Here is a 17,959-nt window from a genome sequence, read left to right as displayed (position 1 = left end):
TATTCATGTGGTCATTTTAATGGTGGCATAAACACTTCACAATATAATTGCAGATTTACCAGCATACCTCGCAACACAACAACATTGTCATTTATTTCTTCAAACAATTGCCACATAAAATGTTGGACTCATAACCTTTACACAATTACCATTTTAAATCAAGGACAGCACTAATAAGATTCATGCCTTGTTGGGAATTATTATACTTGTATGGACGCAGAAATGGACGTAAGGAACTTAGTGACGTGGGGAAAGGTGAGGTTACTAAGGCTTGTAGTGTGCTGTTCATTACCTGCCTCTATAATAAGTATCTGTAACTCAGAGGTGTCATAGAAGTTATGGAAGTTTCCAAGCATCATTAGAAAGGAGATTGATTCGCAATGCTGTGACAGGTCTGCCGGTGAATGCAGAGCTGAACAGGGCGGCTTACACATTCTTTCTCTCTTTCTGTATTACTTTCAAGGTCTCAGCTGAGTGCGTGGAAAATCTACACACAGCCTCATCTCATCTCACCTTGTAATGATACCCCTTTCACTGCTGTCTCTTCCTCTCTCCACCCCCCCCTCTCTCTCTCTCTCTCTCACTCTCTCACTCTTGCTTGCTCTCCTTCCCCTGTCCCCCCTGTCATCTCCCCCTCTTTCACCTTGCAGCCATTTTTAGCACAGTAATTTCCTTGGCAGAGAGTTCTGATGAGGTTGGTCAGGGATGAAGACTTCTATTAAGTCAAGTGTTGTACACCAGGCGAATTATGTATCCATAAAGAAAGTACCTGCCAGTACCCCCGCCTTCACACTCTCACACACACCAACACTCACCTATACACCCCCCCACCACCACCACCACCACACACACACCCACACCCACACCCACACACACACACACACACACACACACACACACAAACCCCTTTCTCAGGTGAGCTGTAGCATGAAGAACAGACCTGCCCCTCCCCCTGGAGACACACATTTACCTAAGAAAAGTTTCACTCCCTCTCTTCTCCGCCATCTGCTACAGTGCACAGTCAGATCCACATTTAAGGCCAGGAGCGATATGAATGAACCATGGCGCATGCTGGCGATGCAGCTGATACCAAGGTCAGTGATGGTAAGCAGGTAAAGGTGTGACGCTGCACATGATGACCTCCTAAAGGACTCTTCCAGTTGAAAGTTAAAAAGCTAGAGTCACTTTTCTGGCTTGACCATGAACCTGACAGGCTGGTTAGGATTCTGACTGGTGGGGACATCTCCTGGCATCAGGAAAGGATGAATGTTACAGTGATATGTGATTTTGTTTTGAATCTTTTAATTGCATCAAGATAGTTTTCTCAAACCATATGCTGGTAGCTGGTGAAATGTGAGGATATCTGTGCCACTTTCAACATGCATGTTCAAATGGAGAACAAGAGTAGACTGCTGCTTCAAATCAGATGAAATACAAGCTTGCAATCCCACATGTCATACATGGTGCATATGGATCTCACAGTTGGGAACCTAGATAATGATTTATAGTAGATGTTGTTTTGCTCTTTTTCATGCCATCAACGCTTATTTGCTAAATATCCAGCTTGTACTGTAAGTACACATATCAGATGAAAGAGATTGTACCATAAACATCATGAGTTGTGGTTGTGGTTGTGGCTGAGCTGTTGTTAGTACTGTAGCTGTCTGTGTGCAAAGCTTGGGGCATTCAGATTCCTGTTTGATTATTACCAAGCCTCTATAATGGGACAGCTTCAGCAAACCCTAGACTTACGGAGTAATGTGGCTTCTGCAATTCAATTTCACAGTCATTATCAATAAAATAATACGGAATGCAAAAAAAAAAAAACAATGGCACACTTAACTGACATATGAAAAGATTCATTTGCATGATATACCTTCACAAACCATATGCACAGTGGACCTCTCTGCACCTGTCACATGTTTATAATATGCAGGTGCGTATTTAGGGACAGGGCCACAATTATTTTAGTGGCCATCACAAGTGTGTTTGCTGATGCTAGAGATGCTATTTGTGACTTGAGGCACTTTTGTCCAGTCACATTTTGCCTTGAGAAAATTCAGCTGACGTCTGACCCACATTAGGGACAGCCGAATCGTCAGCTTTCACACAGATAATAAGTCCAGCGCTGAATATTTTCCATAAAAGCGTATGCTGTCTAATTAAGCCCCACTAACAGCTTCAATTAGGTTAGAAGACTGACTGAATGAAGCACAAAAAGCCAAGGACTCAGAGGTCACCATGACGATGGAGACAAAACCACAGAAAATGGGAGACCGCTGTCCTGCAATCACCATGTCATGGGAATAATGGACAGAACTGAAGACCTGCCCGACTGGTCTTAGACCTGGTGGACATGGTGGCGAACATGTTCCTGCAGCGGTGTATTGTCTTAATTGATGCTTGTGGGAGACAGTCTGGTGTGGTATCCCCTCGCATATAAATTAGCATGATTTGCGGCCTGAGAGATTAATCATCAGGCTAATGAATGAACTATGATGGCTGGAATTCAAACTCAATTACTCCATTATTTCTCTCTCTCTCTCTCTCTCTCTCTCTCTTTCTACTCATTCATTCCTCCTACACCTCTTTGACCTCCCTCTGTGTGTGATTGTGTGTGTGTGTGTGTGTCTGTGTGTGAGAGAGAGATACATACATGCGTGTATATTGTTTATACCCTCCTGCTAAAGTACTATCTTCTACTGTATCTATCTTCTTGCATACGTTTTTCTCTGTAACATAATACCATGTCTGTGTAGAATGGACATTTCTGGTTGACATATTCAGCTATTTTGAATAACCTCAAAAAAATCTATGACAAACATGCTTTATTACTGTCGTATCCAGGATTTAATGACCTGTTCACATCTCCGAGGTTTACAATAAAATGTTTTCCTTCCTAATTAGTGCTGTGTATAAGGCATGTGGTTGAATAAGTGCAGGGAATGGGGATACAGCAAATTCATTACTGCAGTTATTTTGATGACACAATTGCTTTATGCTACATGGTATTAGCATGCTGGGCATAATGAATGTCAAGTGAATGTAATTTCAATTCTGACAGCATATAATTCTTAGCTTTGATTTAGTCAAGACTTAATACAGTATGCAGGTGTAATGACTTACAAATATTAGTTTAGGTGCATTTTTAAAAAAAAAAGTATATATACACTATGCACTAAAAAAGTACACTATGCTCCTATACACCTGCCTTGACTCGCATATGAACTTAAGTGACATCCCATTTTTAATCCATAGGGTTTAATATGACGTCGGTCCACCTTTTGCAGCTAGCAGCTTGAACTTTTCTGGGAAGGCTTTCCACAAGATTTAGGAGTGTGTTTATGGGATTTTTTGACCATTCTTCCAGAAGAGCATTTGTGAGGTCACACACTGATGTTGGGCGAAAAGGCCTGGCTCTCAGTCTCTGCTCTAATTAATCCCGAAGGTGTTCTGTAGGGTTAAGGTCAGGACTCTGTGCAGGCCAGTCAAGTTCATCCACACCAAACTCTGATATCCATGTCTTTATGGACCTTGGTTTGTGCATTAGGGATGAACTAGAGCTGACGCCATGGGTTAAGAATGGCACTTAAATTCATATGTGACTCAAGGCAGGTGACCCAATACTTTTAGCAATATAATGTATGTATATATACTGTATATAAATTCATATTTAGTTGCAAAAAGGACACAGACAACATATCAGATGTTGAAAATGACAAATTGACTATTTCATGGAAAATATGTTCATTTTGAATTTGATACAAGCAACATGTTTCAAAAAAAGTGGGATGGGGATAACAAAATGCTGGAAAAGTTGTGTAATGATGAAAATAAGAAAACAAAAGGAGGAATGTTTCACAACTAATTAGGATAACTGGCAACACGATTGAGTATGAAAAAGAGCATCCCAGAGAGGCAGAGTAATGATGCAGACTCAATGCTCTAATTTTAGTACCCCAGTACTGATGACATTCAGTCTGCAAAGGGTTAAAGTATTGTTTGTGCTGGAAGTGGGAACAAATGTACACAGCCTTAGTTATGCAGTAAAAATTAGGGGCAGCCATGGCCTACTGGTTAGTGCTTCGGACTTCGGGTTGCCCTGGCTGAAGTGCCCTTGAGCAAGGCTCACTGCTCCCCGAGTGCCGCTGTAGCAGGCAGCTCACTGAATCGGGATTAGTGTGTGCGTCACCTCAATGTGTGTTCACTGTGTGTTGAGTGTGTTTCACTAATTCATGGATTGGGATAAATGCAGACCAAATTTCCCTCATAGGATCAAAAAAGTATACTTATACTTATACTATACTTATATCTTGTAAGAGTATTCATCACTCTGTGTAAATTTGTGTGCACAAATGATGAAACAATATTATTTTAATGTTTCTTAACATGAAATCGTGAGTTCATCATCTACAGGACATAATATTATTAAAACATTCAGAGAATTCAGAGAAATCTTTGCCAACAAGGGAAAGAGCTGAAAAACAAATTGGATGGCCATGGTCTTTTGGACCTCAGATGGCACTGCATCAACACCAGACCTGTTTCCAGACCTGTCATTGTATGGGCTCAGGAAAACCTTTGATAACCATTGTCTATGCACAGTACTCAATTCAAAAGCTGCCGCCAAAATTGTAACAGCCAAACAGCCAAAATTGTATCTATACATGATACAGAAAATACCACCATCTTACTGTATCTAGGCCTAAAAAAGACTGAGGTAACATGGAAAAAGGTCCTGTGGTCAGACCAATCAAAATTGCTTTTCTTTTTGGAAATCATGGACTCATCTGGGCTAAAGAGGAGAGGGCCTATCCAAATATCTAACCTATCCAACTTTAGTGCATTAAAGTTTTTTTAAACATGTTGCTGGCATGGAATTCAAAATGAAATGTATTTTCCATGAAATAGTCAATTTTTTCATTTTCAAGATTTGATATATATATATATTGTAACGTCGGTTTTAGTGAGTGTAATTGTGTTTACCATGTCATGTATGTGTTAGCTTGTGTAGTCTTTCTTTACGTTGTACCTCATGTGTTTTACCCGGTGTATTGTATGTGACTACCCTGCTTGTGTATCTTGCTTCTTTTCTTGACTTCCCTTGTGTTTCCTATGTAATGGTGTCTTGGTGTGTCCTTACTCTCGTTCTCAGCTAATAAACCTTTTGATTGGACAACTGTGTGAGTCGCTATCAAATCGTTACAATATATATATACATGTATATTATGCTATATTGTATTAAGAAATGAAAAAGTCTCTCTCTAAACCACCAAGACGGTATTGTGCGTGTGGTTTAGCCAGGCACTCTGAGCTTTGACTTTGTCTTTCAATTGACTGATGGTGACCCTTGACTTGTTTAACACCAAGAGAGATGCTGGATCAATCTTGGTAATGTGAACTTTGTGGTGAGATTAAGAGCTTTACCAAGTATCCCTAGCAAATGTAATTGATATTGATCATGTTGGTTAAAAGAGAGAGAGAGAGAGAGAGAGAGAGAGAGAGAGAGAGAGAGAGAGAGAGAGCACCTCAGAGTAGCACGTCACAGTATCATGGATCATATTATATTATCATCATATTATATATACCATCTTATCATCATTTACAAATACAGGGTTACTGCCATCATGCAAACAAAATGCACACCAGCAAGAGCACCAGCAAGCATGTGCCATTTGTGTGTGGAGGTGTCCTCAATAATGACATGGCAGTAATGATGCCCTCTCGCTGGTCAGCATACAGTAAAGCAGAACACAAGATCTGACAGAGGTAATATATGTCCAGTTCAAGTTCATATACACGTCTGCAAATGAAGGTACTTTTTTAGAATATACATTACAGTAATCAAAAAGAGAGAGAGCGCAACTGCCAAATTACGCAAGGTTTGAAATGGGAAGAGAAGGAGAGTCTAAATGAAAACAACATGGATGCAATGAAAGACTGGATTTTTGGTTGCTAGAATATGGACTCCTGGTTTGACACAATCATGAAAAGACCTTGAAAAGTAAAATTGAAGCCATGAGAAGTAAAATTGAAGCGTCAATTTTTTGGATCTCTGTGATAGAAGTAAGAAAGGAGAACAAACGCAACACATAATAGGTGTCCTCTGACCCATGTGTGGGACAGAGGGACGTAACCACTGCCACTCACAAGTTAGATGGACTATTACAGTCACAAGAACGTTTAATCAGATGTCACCAGTGTGCCAGCCCAATGGCTATTCTCTGCAGTTAAGGACACTAATTAGTAACTAAGTTCCTATTTTATGTGCTCAGCAACTTGAGCTTGCACGTCTACACGTGCAATTTAATTGTGCTGCTTAATTACCCATTTGAAATATCTGTCACCGAGAGCGAGCCCCAGCATGTTTGCAGCTTTGCAGAATAGGCCTTGTCTAAAGAGAATGTAGTTACAGTCATGTTTTCAAAGTGTTTTGCATACAATTAACATGGTGGTATATGGTGGAAAATGGGCAAATCAATCCTGAAGTATTTCACCTGCTTTATGAGGAATAACTTGTGTTTCGTACAGATGAGAGATACAGATCAAAGAGCTGGGGAGAATCCACCTTGTGAACCTTGCATCTGTGCATCCATTTAAAAGCATTTTTTAGCATGAGATCACACTCAGTTCTAGCCTGGAAACACTTTTAAAACTTGAATCGCGACAGACACTAACTTTGAAATCATTGGCCCAGCCTTACCAATCACATTGGTCAGAGATTCCTAACGTTACTTCCTGCTTGGCCTAAACTTTACAAATAGACAATAAACAGCATCAACAGTCAGGAAACATTGTATGTGGGTCTACCTTTACCGTAAATAACTTTCTGCATTTTTCCAACTGCATTTTTTGACGTTTGCAGGTATTGCTGCTACTGTTTATCACAAGAAGTTATCATTTTGTCTTCCCTTCTCGTCGCTGATTGGCCTGAAGGGAAATGTTAATGAATTATCGTGTCCCAGACTAGTATCTCCTTGAAAGGCGATCTAGGATAGGCGGGGCAGATTAGCTCAGTTCCCCTCTCATAACAAATCAACAAAATGGTGCTCCGCCTTCCCAAATCAGTGCTATGATTATGTGCACAAGACAGCATCAAGGACACTCCTTCAGTTACAAGATAATTTTACTTACTGTAATTATCACTTCATATGAAGCCACATTTTTCTTCCTTAGTCACTTTACTTCTCCACGGGACGGAACTGAGGCCTACATGGTTGAACCACCTGATTGATGTTTTTGTAAGAGACAGAATCATACTTGGAATGAGTTTGCAGAAACCAAGTTGCAGTTGTGCTAAATGTTGAAATCTTATTTATTTCTCAGCGTTTTCTGTCCTTGGTTCCTTGACATGAGCCATGAGTCTGCATGGGATAGTGGCATTATTTGGACAGCCCCTTTTTGTCCACAGTCTTGTAAAGTGCTATAAAGTAAAGGGATAAAAAACAGGTAAGGTTCAAGTCCTGTCTGGTTCTAGGGTTGGAATTTTAGGTAAAAGTACAGTTTGAGTTGTCTGTAGAAAGTTGTTAGTTGATAGGAGCTAGGTTGTAGGTTGATGAAGGTTAGTTCTCAGTTATAATTACATACTGTACATATTTGGCATAGATTATATATATAATCTCTGCAAAATATTGACCCTTGTAAGGTTTTTGGGTCTGTGCCCCCTCCCCACACACATACTGTAACTATTGACTATTGGTGTTAGGGTCTACTGGGCCCTATAGTGTAATAATTGTAGATGCTACTGTATGTCCTCCTCCTAACTGGACCTGCTGTGTGTGTGTGTGTGTGTGTCTGGTATGTGTGTGTGTTTGTGCGTGTGTGCGTGTCTGTCTGTGTGTCTGTATTTGTTTGTGTCTCAGTGTAGGTGTCTGTTTTACATTTCAAGCACTTGCACCTTTTCTGATTAAGTTCAAAGAAATAAGCGTCAATAATGATCAAAAAGCCTGTTTCTATTATTTTACCTTGGTTATAATTGAATTTCCTAATTTTCTCACAAAAAACATAAAAAAAATGTAATCCCACAGAGGTAAATAGCAAATATGAACCATAAATTATGTATATCATTGGTAACTGAGCTAAAGTAATGTGTAATAAGTATTGTTAAATTAATTGTTATGGCTGTATTGATTTAAAAGCCTAATAATTTAGTGGGTCCACCAGACCTGGGAACATTGACTGAATAACAAAAATATGAACACCTTACAAGGGTTAATACCAGTTGTACATATCTGTATCATTTTAAATGTAGTATGATAACATACCACTAACACTGCCCTCTATTTACAAAGAAAAGCTCTAAAACACCTGAAATCATTGGTAACTCGCCTCTTGAATGGTTGTTGGATTATTGGTTATTCATTTCCAGCAGATCCTCCACCGATATTGCAAATACATTCAAGTCACTTCAGTTCGCTTCCCAGGAGTCATAAAAAAGCTGAAGACGGCAGTGTGAACAACCAAAGGTTTTGACCCTGTGACAGCATGGGGCCGCTACAAACCCGCGGATTCCCAGGGACTGAGTGTATTACGATACAAACTGATGGAGTGCCTTGAATTCATTGAACTGTGAGTTGGCCACCATCGATTTGTTCAGACTTCCTGCTGATAAAGAGCTGTATAACTATAGATTGCACTGCAGTTCAAATAGCAGCTAAATCCACTGCCATGACCTGCGCAAAGCCACAGTTGTCGAAAACAAGCGAGATGACCTGAGGCGCTGTTGCATAGTCTTAAAGTCTTAAATTGAAACATGGAAACTACAGTAAATTGTGATATTGAATTTGTTTAATATTCAACTGTCAATTTCAAGAGTTCACAACCCAAATTTGTGAAAAGAAAAGCAAGCTAAAGAGTGTTTGGCCAGGTCTCTAGCCAGCTAGGTCATGAAGAGCTTTTCAGTGATTGTGCTGGCAGGAGTCAAGCAGGACCCATGCGTACACCCCCAAGCTATTCCTAACCAAGGAACATGGAAGGTGTGAGGGGAGGTGGTGGTTAAGCAAGTCATCAAACCAAATGCTCTACTGGGAAGTCTTGGCTTAGTACTCCATCTGTATCTATTACTCTTTTGCTCTCTCTCTCTCTCTCTCTCTCTCCATTTATATCTGTTCAGCAGGCACATGCTGTTACCTGTCAAGATCATGGCATATGTGTTCAAAGCGTGTGTCTTAATTATTATTATTATTATGATTATTATTATTATTATTATTTGTAATAGTAGTAGTAAGAAATAGAAGAATGCATTTCAGAGCAAAAATCTATTTGAAACAACATGAACAGAATTTGAGCAAGTCGCCGATTGAGCATGTTGTGAATTGTAATACTGTACACTTGGAGCTTTTTCATAAATGTTAGCACTTTTGAAAAGATCATGCCCACTTCAGAGTACAGGAAAAATCCTACTTATTATTCATAAATGCCTGAGGACACAACTGTACCTTGTTTCACTCTGTTTCTTTACTCATAACTGCTATTTTTATGTTCTAGAGCTGTGTGTGTTTTCTTTCTCATATATAATGAATGCTAGTACCTTGAGCTGTAGTATCTGCTTATTATCAGACAGACATAAGAAAATTAACATTGTTGCCATGAAAACTGACTTTTAGGTTGTTTGTTTTCTGGTGAAGGGAATTAACTTGGGTTTGAAACATGACCATGACATGATGTTGTATATAGATAGGTTCATCATTATGTAAAGTCATGCCACAATGAGAGGCACTGGATATTGTATTACCATTTTTTAGCCTTTAAAGGTGCCATGTGTAAGAATTGAGGTAAAAATATCCAAAAAATGAGCTACACGCATCAAAAGAATGAGAGGAAATAAGGGCGATGATGTCATTAAAAAAATGACACGGTATAGTGCTGAAGAGATGTCAACCTGAATTAGCATGCTAAATTACTAGCCACAGCCCGTCAAGTGTCATAATACCAGTTTCGGCCATGGGAGGCAGTATGCGGGTAACATAACCGCCAACCAAACTGCAATACACGTGTCTTGGTTGTTACTCTAGGGTAGACAAACTCACTTTCTGGGGGTATACTGACCCATCTTTTATGGAATGTGGAGTATGAATTGATTTTTTGGCAGACATTACACATGCCACCTTTAAGGTGTAGTCAGTGGGTTTAGTAAATAAAAAAAGATACAATTTGGAAAGCCTCTAGACCTAGACGCACCCTAGCGGCGGCAAATTAATTTGCTCAGCCTGTATGTCTAGCAGCAAACCATAGGGATTTCTATTGGCTGATGCCGTGGACGTCATCCAATCACAGCGCTCTATTTTATTAGAGAGTCTTAAGGCGGGCTTAACTGTATGAAGACAGTCCTGCGACAGTGAACAACAAGGAAGGTGGCTATGGCGAACGAAGAGCGGTTGTTTGAATCGGCGTTGGCGTCATCCTGCTCTTTGTTCTGATTGGTCATAGCGCTGGCCTATTGCATGCCTAGGCAGTTTGAAAGACAATTCTCTGCCCGCCCCTTAGATTAAGCGAGGTAAATGGGTCGATTCCAAACTATACATTTCAATGATATAGGATGGCCCGGCAGGCTACTCGAGACCTACAATAGTGATACATATCTGAAGGATAATAGTTTGTGTGTCTTCTCTGATTGTTCCTACCTTTTTTCTACAGGGTTTTTTATGCATTTGTTTAAGAGGGTCCAGACACAGTATTATTAAAAAATAAATAACAAACTCAATATTATATTAGAAGCTTTATATTTGACAATAACACATCCTTTACTTTTAACCTTAGTATTCAGTGATGGTTTACAGCATGTATCATTAATGTCTCCTGAAGGGGCCCCTTGCTCATTTATTTTCTTAATTTCTTACATGTTTCTTTGGGTTTTGTTTGTTGTACATCATGCATTTTAAACCACAATTACATTCCTCTGCATTGTTTAGCTGTGGCTGCTGTCTTGAAGTAGCCTAGCCCTTGTTCTTAACCTTCCAGGTTCTCACCACTCCAGGACTCATGCTGTGTCCAGTTTAACATTTATTGCACCCCTGGCTGACTATAAACAATCTATCACCCCTCTTCTTCTTTGTATAATCATTAGAAGGGATTAGAGATTTTTTCATGTAATGTTAATTTAGACTATCTCAATTTGGCCTGTTTGAGAGACTTGATCACTGTGTTCCTGCCATTGTGGGATGATCATTTCCTAAGGAGTTATTTGGTCAAACGAGGGGAACTGTGTTAGACATGGTTCCCATACATAAACATTTGCTCTACATAGCTCTTTTAGCTTGGTACATACCATTGAATGGCAGTGATGGATTAGGGATTTCTACTTTTTTGTCTTGCTATGTCTAAAAGAAATTTTGGAATAAAAGTAACCCGCAGCATACTGTAATATGTCCCTTTGTGTTCATGTAAGGCAAACACTGTGTATTCAGAGGGCAAACACGGTCAATAAACAACAGAAGGACATTTTTATAGGCATCCCTGAAATGTCCAATAAAAAAGTTCAGTCAGCTTGTGTAGGACGGAATTAGGCGAAGTTGTTCATTTATTATTATTCTTATTATTTTTATTATTATTATTATTATTTACTTTCCCCCTAACCTCCCCAAACCCATTCCATGGGAAATAAAATATATGCAATCATATTTGATATTCATGTTTACCCAAGGTCTGGACAGAATTCATTAACTGTAATTAAGCGTTTACTTGATCAAAACTAAAGAGCCAAAAAAAAAAACGAAGGAGGAAAAAAAACATTCAGAAAAAGGATGAAATGAAGTCAGATTAAAGGGCTGCGAGAGCAAACGCAAGTGAGCGAGCGAGTGGAGCAGATTATCAAGTGCTCCCAGGCTGGCTTTGGAGTCGGTGCCCCTCTGATCACTATCTCGTTAGCGGCTCATTCGTCAAACGCTCGCTAATGCCTAAAACAAGATGGAGCTAATCCCACCTCGACTGTGGGGGCCGCAGCCATGAAGCAAGCACATCGCTTATTGACAGAGCTGGATGGAGCGGAGAGCACGGGCTTGTGGGTAGGCTACATGCAAGGAAAATTTACCTCTTGAAACACTGTTGAGGTTGCCGTTGTTAGTTCATTAAATGATTAAAATGATCGAGCTGCAAACTGCTGGCCAGTTCCATTGTGTGGGCCCAGGTCCTCTATTATACGCCAGAGTTGTAATTAGATATTTAAATCTTGTGGGTTTATTGCCGGGCTTGTGAGGTTTATGACCACTGCCCACACAAATCCCTTTTCCTGAGCAGCGGTACAAGACGTCTTTAACTCTAATACCACTGTTATCCTTTCAGCGGCACAGAGGAGGGAATTTGCTGAGGCTAGCTAGTCTGTGTTTGACACCCAGTTAAGCCATGCTGTATAATGGTTTTCAGTCTTAGGCACATTTCCCTTAGTTTGCCTTGACACACACACGCACATACACATGCACACACACACAAACACACACACACACACAGGCACACACACGCACACACACTGTGTGTAAGTCACCTCTGTATCTCCAGTCATGTCAGTGGCTCTGCTGAAACCTCAAGGTTTTAAGGCTACATATTATTTTCTATTTAAAGTGCATGAGTAGCTTTTGCCCCTTTCTGACAGGTGAATACGCTTGATCTAGGCTAAGTCATAACAACAATAGGCTTTCAAAGCACTTCCCATGTCAGACACATAGCCTTTTAAAAAACGAATCAATTTAACCTCAAAAGCATCTATTTTTGCCATGTCCTCAGTGTGCAATGTCTGTGGCATTTTGTAAGTCAATCACACATTATTGCAGAGGGTAAGTGAAGCAATTCAAAAATGTTATATTAGTTTGGTAAGTAAGAGATTCCTGATTATAACAAGGGCATCTACATGGTGCTGTACATTGTTTTGATCAAATGATAGCCTTTAGTTGTGATGTACTGCCATTGTGTGTCCTCAAGGGTACACAACAGGTGTCAATGGTTAGAAAATAAAGAAAGAATGAAAAAAAAACACATGGCACATTTAAGGTGTAGTCAGTGGGTTTAGTAAATAAAAAAAGATACAATTTGGAAAGCCTCTAGACCTAGCCTAGAAATCTAGACGCACCCTAGCGGCGGCAAATTAATTTGCTCAGCCTGTACGTCTAGCAGCAAACCATAGGATTTCTATTGGCTGATGCCGTGGACGTCATCCAATCACACCGCTCTATTTTGTTAGAGAGTCTTAAGGCGGGCTTAACTGGATGACGACAGTCCTGCGATGGTGAACAACAAGGAAGGTGGCTATGGCGAACGAAGAGCGGTTGTTTGAATCGGCGTTGGCGTCATCCTGCTCTTTGTTCTGATTGGTCATAGCGCTGGCCTATTGCATGCCTAGGCAGTTTGAAAGACAATTCTCTGCCCGCCCCTTGGATTAAGCGAGGTAAATGGGTCGATTCCAAACTATACATTTCAATGATATAGGATGGCCCGCCAGGCTACCCGAGACCTACAATAGTGATACATATCTGAAGGATAATAGAATGAATGCAACATTAAATGCAAAAAGCATCTATGTTTGCCGTGTCCTCAGTGTGCAATGTTTGTGGCATTTTGTAAGTCAATCACACATTATTGCAGAGGGTAAGTGAAGCAATTCAAAAATGTTATATTAGTTTGGTAAGTAAGAGATTCCTGATTATAACAAGGGCATCTACATGGTGCTGTACATTGTTTTGATCAAATGATAGCCTTTAGTTGTGATGTACTGCCATTGTGTGTCCTCAAGGGTACACAACAGGTGTCAATGGTTAGAAAATAAAGAAAGAATGAAAAAAAAACACATGGCACATTTAAGGTGTAGTCAGTGGGTTTAGTAAATAAAAAAAAGATACAATTTGGAAAGCCTCTAGACCTAGCCTAGAAATCTAGGCGCACCTCTAGCGGGGCAAATTAATTTGCTCAGCCTGTACCGCCTAGCAGCAAACCATAGGATTTCTATTGGCTGATGCGTGGGCGTCATCCAATCACACCGCTCTATTTTGTTAGAGAGTCTTAAGGCGGGCTTAACTGGATGACGACAGTCCTGCGATGGTGAACAACAAGGAAGGTGGCTATGGCGAACGAAGAGCGGTTGTTTGAATCGGCGTTGGCGTCATCCTGCTCTTTGTTCTGATTGGTCATGGCTGGCCTATTGCATGCCTAAGGCAGTTTGAAAGACAATTCTCTGCCGCCCCTTGGATTAAGCGAGGTAAATGGGTCGATTCCAAACTATACATTTCAATGATATAGGATGGCCATGAGCTACCCGAGACCTACAATAGTGATACATATCTGAAGGATAATAGAATGAATGCAACATTAAATGCAAAAAGCATCTATGTTTGCCGTGTCCTCAGTGTGCAATGTTTGTGGCATTTTGTAAGTCAATCACACATTATTGCAGAGGGTAAGTGAAGCAATTCAAAAATGTTATATTAGTTTGGTAAGTAAGAGATTCCTGATTATAACAAGGGCATCTACATGGTGCTGTACATTGTTTTGATCAAATGATAGCCTTTAGTTGTGATGTACTGCCATTGTGTGTCCTCAAGGGTACACAACAGGTGTCGATGGTTTGAAAATAAAGAAAGAATGAAAAAAAAAAACATGACAGATGGTTTAAGCGAAAACAGAAGACAGGAAACATTACTTTGGAAATTGCGGGGGGAATTTGCATATGTTTCAGTGACATAGATTACTGAACCATCTGCTCCAATTTCAGCATCTCTCACCTTGCATATTATGATAAGCCAGAGTACAAAAGACTACAAACTGGACAATGAATCACCTCTCCTCTCCAATTAAATAAACATCTAAATAGATCGGCAATGGACACTTAACTCTAGGATCAATGGGCAAAAGCGTCTCCTTGCCATCAAATGTGCAAAAGCATTTCACATTAAATGCAGTTATTTAGCAATACAACAGTATCTAGACATACAATAATGACATGTTAATGATAACAGGATGCTCTTAGTGTTATGTTTTGTCTGCATTTTGATAATTTGTCTGAGGCATTTTGTTTTGAAATGAAAGGCAGTGTCTATTTGGCATGCCTTCAAAGGTGCATCACAATTATATTTTAAATTTTGTAAACGACAAAAAAAAAAAAAAATACATCCTGTACCTTTAAGTGGTGGTGCTGCAAAATGCTCTGTGCGCACACACATAAAATGCAATTAACATATCAAACAGTAACATGAAAGACCTGTCCACTTCTCCTTTAGCCCTTTCTCTCTCTAATCACACACAAACACACACACACACACACACACACGCAAACTAAACCCATACAGTAGGTTCAAATGCTTAGCTACCACTGGAAATAGACCACGTTGAATCTGTGAGTTTGGCGAGTTGGTGAGTACACATGCCTTCCCTTTGTTGATGGTAAAGTGACACAATTGGCTCCTGCCTCACTGCAATTTGTGCTGCCATACATCCATATACAGTACTGATGACCAACAACACAATAAAGATGTCTGTAAATGCCTCACCTTTTTTTCAAATCCCCCATCCCTGAATATTATTTCTCAAAGATTTAGTATAATCTATCCAAGAACATACTCATGTGCTATGTATACAATATATCCTTAAAAAAATAAATACATTTAATTTAAATTATATTAAATATTAAGTTATATAATGCCAGAAAGATGAAAAGCTCATTGAATAGGAATGTGTTACAAAATGATGGGTGAGGGTTACCAAACGAAGTGCAGGACCCTTGACTTTAATTGATTGATTATCAGCGAGAAACACAGACCTTTTTCCCCCTGCCTCTTATCATTTTTGGTTTTTGTTGAAGTGTTTTCTGTTATCTGTTAAAGACAGAGCAACTATCTCTACCTCACACCCCAACAGCCTGGTCCATTATAGGCTGATAAACCGCAATGCATTTTTATCATTAGAAGGAGTCACTCAGGTGCAGAGGAATCAAAAGCCCAGAAATTGTGGGCAAAAACTGATATCAAATCCAGTGCAATGAAAAATAAAAAGCTCTCTGTGGTTTTTGCTATGGAATCTTATTCTGCTGAGAATTTTAAATACCTGAAAAACATCTTAAGATGGAGATCTAGCCAATTCATTCATTTTGTACTTTAATATTCGAAGATTTGTTCTTGTTTGTTTCTCTGTGTATTTAAATGTGGTGCTTGCCATTTGCAACAATTTCTCATGTACTCTTGACAGTCTCCAAGAAAACAGTTAGAAGCATTGCATAAACAGCTGCAAAACAATTGGACAACAAACTAGGTCAAAAGACAAATTAATTAGCAGCTTTTACCCTGTTTGTACTCATAGATTGTTCCTTCTCAGTCCATGATGCTCCTTTATTTTTAACAGGAAATTATTTTTGAAGCAGCAGTGGCAACATCAGTAGACTTGTCACTCCACATTAAATTGATCGTTACATCCTGGGATCCTGACCTGTCCGCTCTGTATAACATATTAACCTTAACCAGAGGTCTCCACGACCCTATTTATATCACTGCTTTGCATCCTACCCGCTGGAGCTTTTGTAAACAATGCAGAGAATAGCAGATGTAATGCTTTATTTTCAGTTTTTGTTTATCTGTAATTTTTATTGATCTCTAAACAACACAGACAATCTTAGCTCTTCTATTTCAATAACTGAGCATATCTACACCAATTAGACCAGGGCATATATGAGATATTCATGGGGGGTGTACTGGGAAAGCAATTCAGCCCTGGACTTGTGTACTTGGAGCCGCTGAGGAGGTCAGCTCTACTGATACCATCTCATGTCCTCTCTCCTCATCTGTTTGAGATCCTCCACCCTCCGTCGTCTCCCAAATGTGCTCTCGTCTTTGCTGTTTTCTCATGCCCCCCCGTCCACCCCCAAACACACACACACACATCCTCACCTCCCTCTTGTCTTTCCTCATGTCTCCTGTCCTCCTTCCCAATCTCTTTCCTCACATCTCACACGCTCTGTCTCCTGCTCTCTGACAGGCACAATGGGCCCAGCCTGAGCATCAGAGTCACAAAATGATTAGGAAAGGTATGATACAGTACATGTATTCAACAATGATAACTGGCACAGTATGGGCAGACTACATTTCATAATAAGGAGAATATATATGCTATCGCTTGAGTCTTCTCAAAAACAGCATCGTTGCCTGTCGACTCCCGTCAATGCTGACGCACAAACAGTTTCTCTATTTTCTTACATTTGGAAGTGTCTAACTCCAATTATATTTTTCCTGAACCCGCCTTTATGTAAGGGATAACGGTTGCCACTCATGTAGGTAGTCATGCATTTATAGCACACGACAGAAACATAAGGTTCAGTTTGAAAACAAGCCAATTTATTCAGTTTATTGAATTACTTTTTTTTGCTTACCGACTATGATAAGGGTGGGTGGTTTGTTTACAGTTGTTACGAAGACTGATTCCTAGTTCAACCATTGTTTCCTGTCGTTGTTATAGTAGTTACCATTCAAACAAGCATTGATATGGAACAGTGATCAAATGTTTTTACCAGATCTACTTCACAGGTGTCCTTGTCCCATTATACAGAATGAATAGCCACCTTATACTGAAAGCCAATCAGAAAATAGTATCGCTTGTCTCTGGGCAATAAGTCCATTTCCCTGGATTTTTGTTGGCTGTATCACTGCTGCATGCTACTTTTGTAAAATGTAGATAGACAATAAGTAACTTGGCTGTGATTGTGTGCCCAGTGCGCCCAGAACAGGATCATGCACACACCATACCGAATAAAAACTTTTTGGGGTTTTCTGATGGTCCAGACAAGAAGTCCCGCCAGGATTTGTTCAGCTACGCTATGCCCAATGAGTACCTCCGTATAGGAACAACTCTTACTCGAAGAAATCACGGTCACCATCAATATATCATTGCGCATATTCATCGTTCAACATATTTATTTACATTGGTGCTGTGTAGAATGAAATTAGAATCATTGAGTAGAAATAGAAATGGAAAGGTGGAGGAACTGTGGCGC

Source organism: Alosa alosa, chromosome 13 (genome assembly GCF_017589495.1).
Source record: "Alosa alosa isolate M-15738 ecotype Scorff River chromosome 13, AALO_Geno_1.1, whole genome shotgun sequence".
Lineage (NCBI taxonomy): Eukaryota > Metazoa > Chordata > Actinopteri > Clupeiformes > Clupeidae > Alosa > Alosa alosa.
This window is presented reverse-complemented; position numbering follows the sequence as displayed.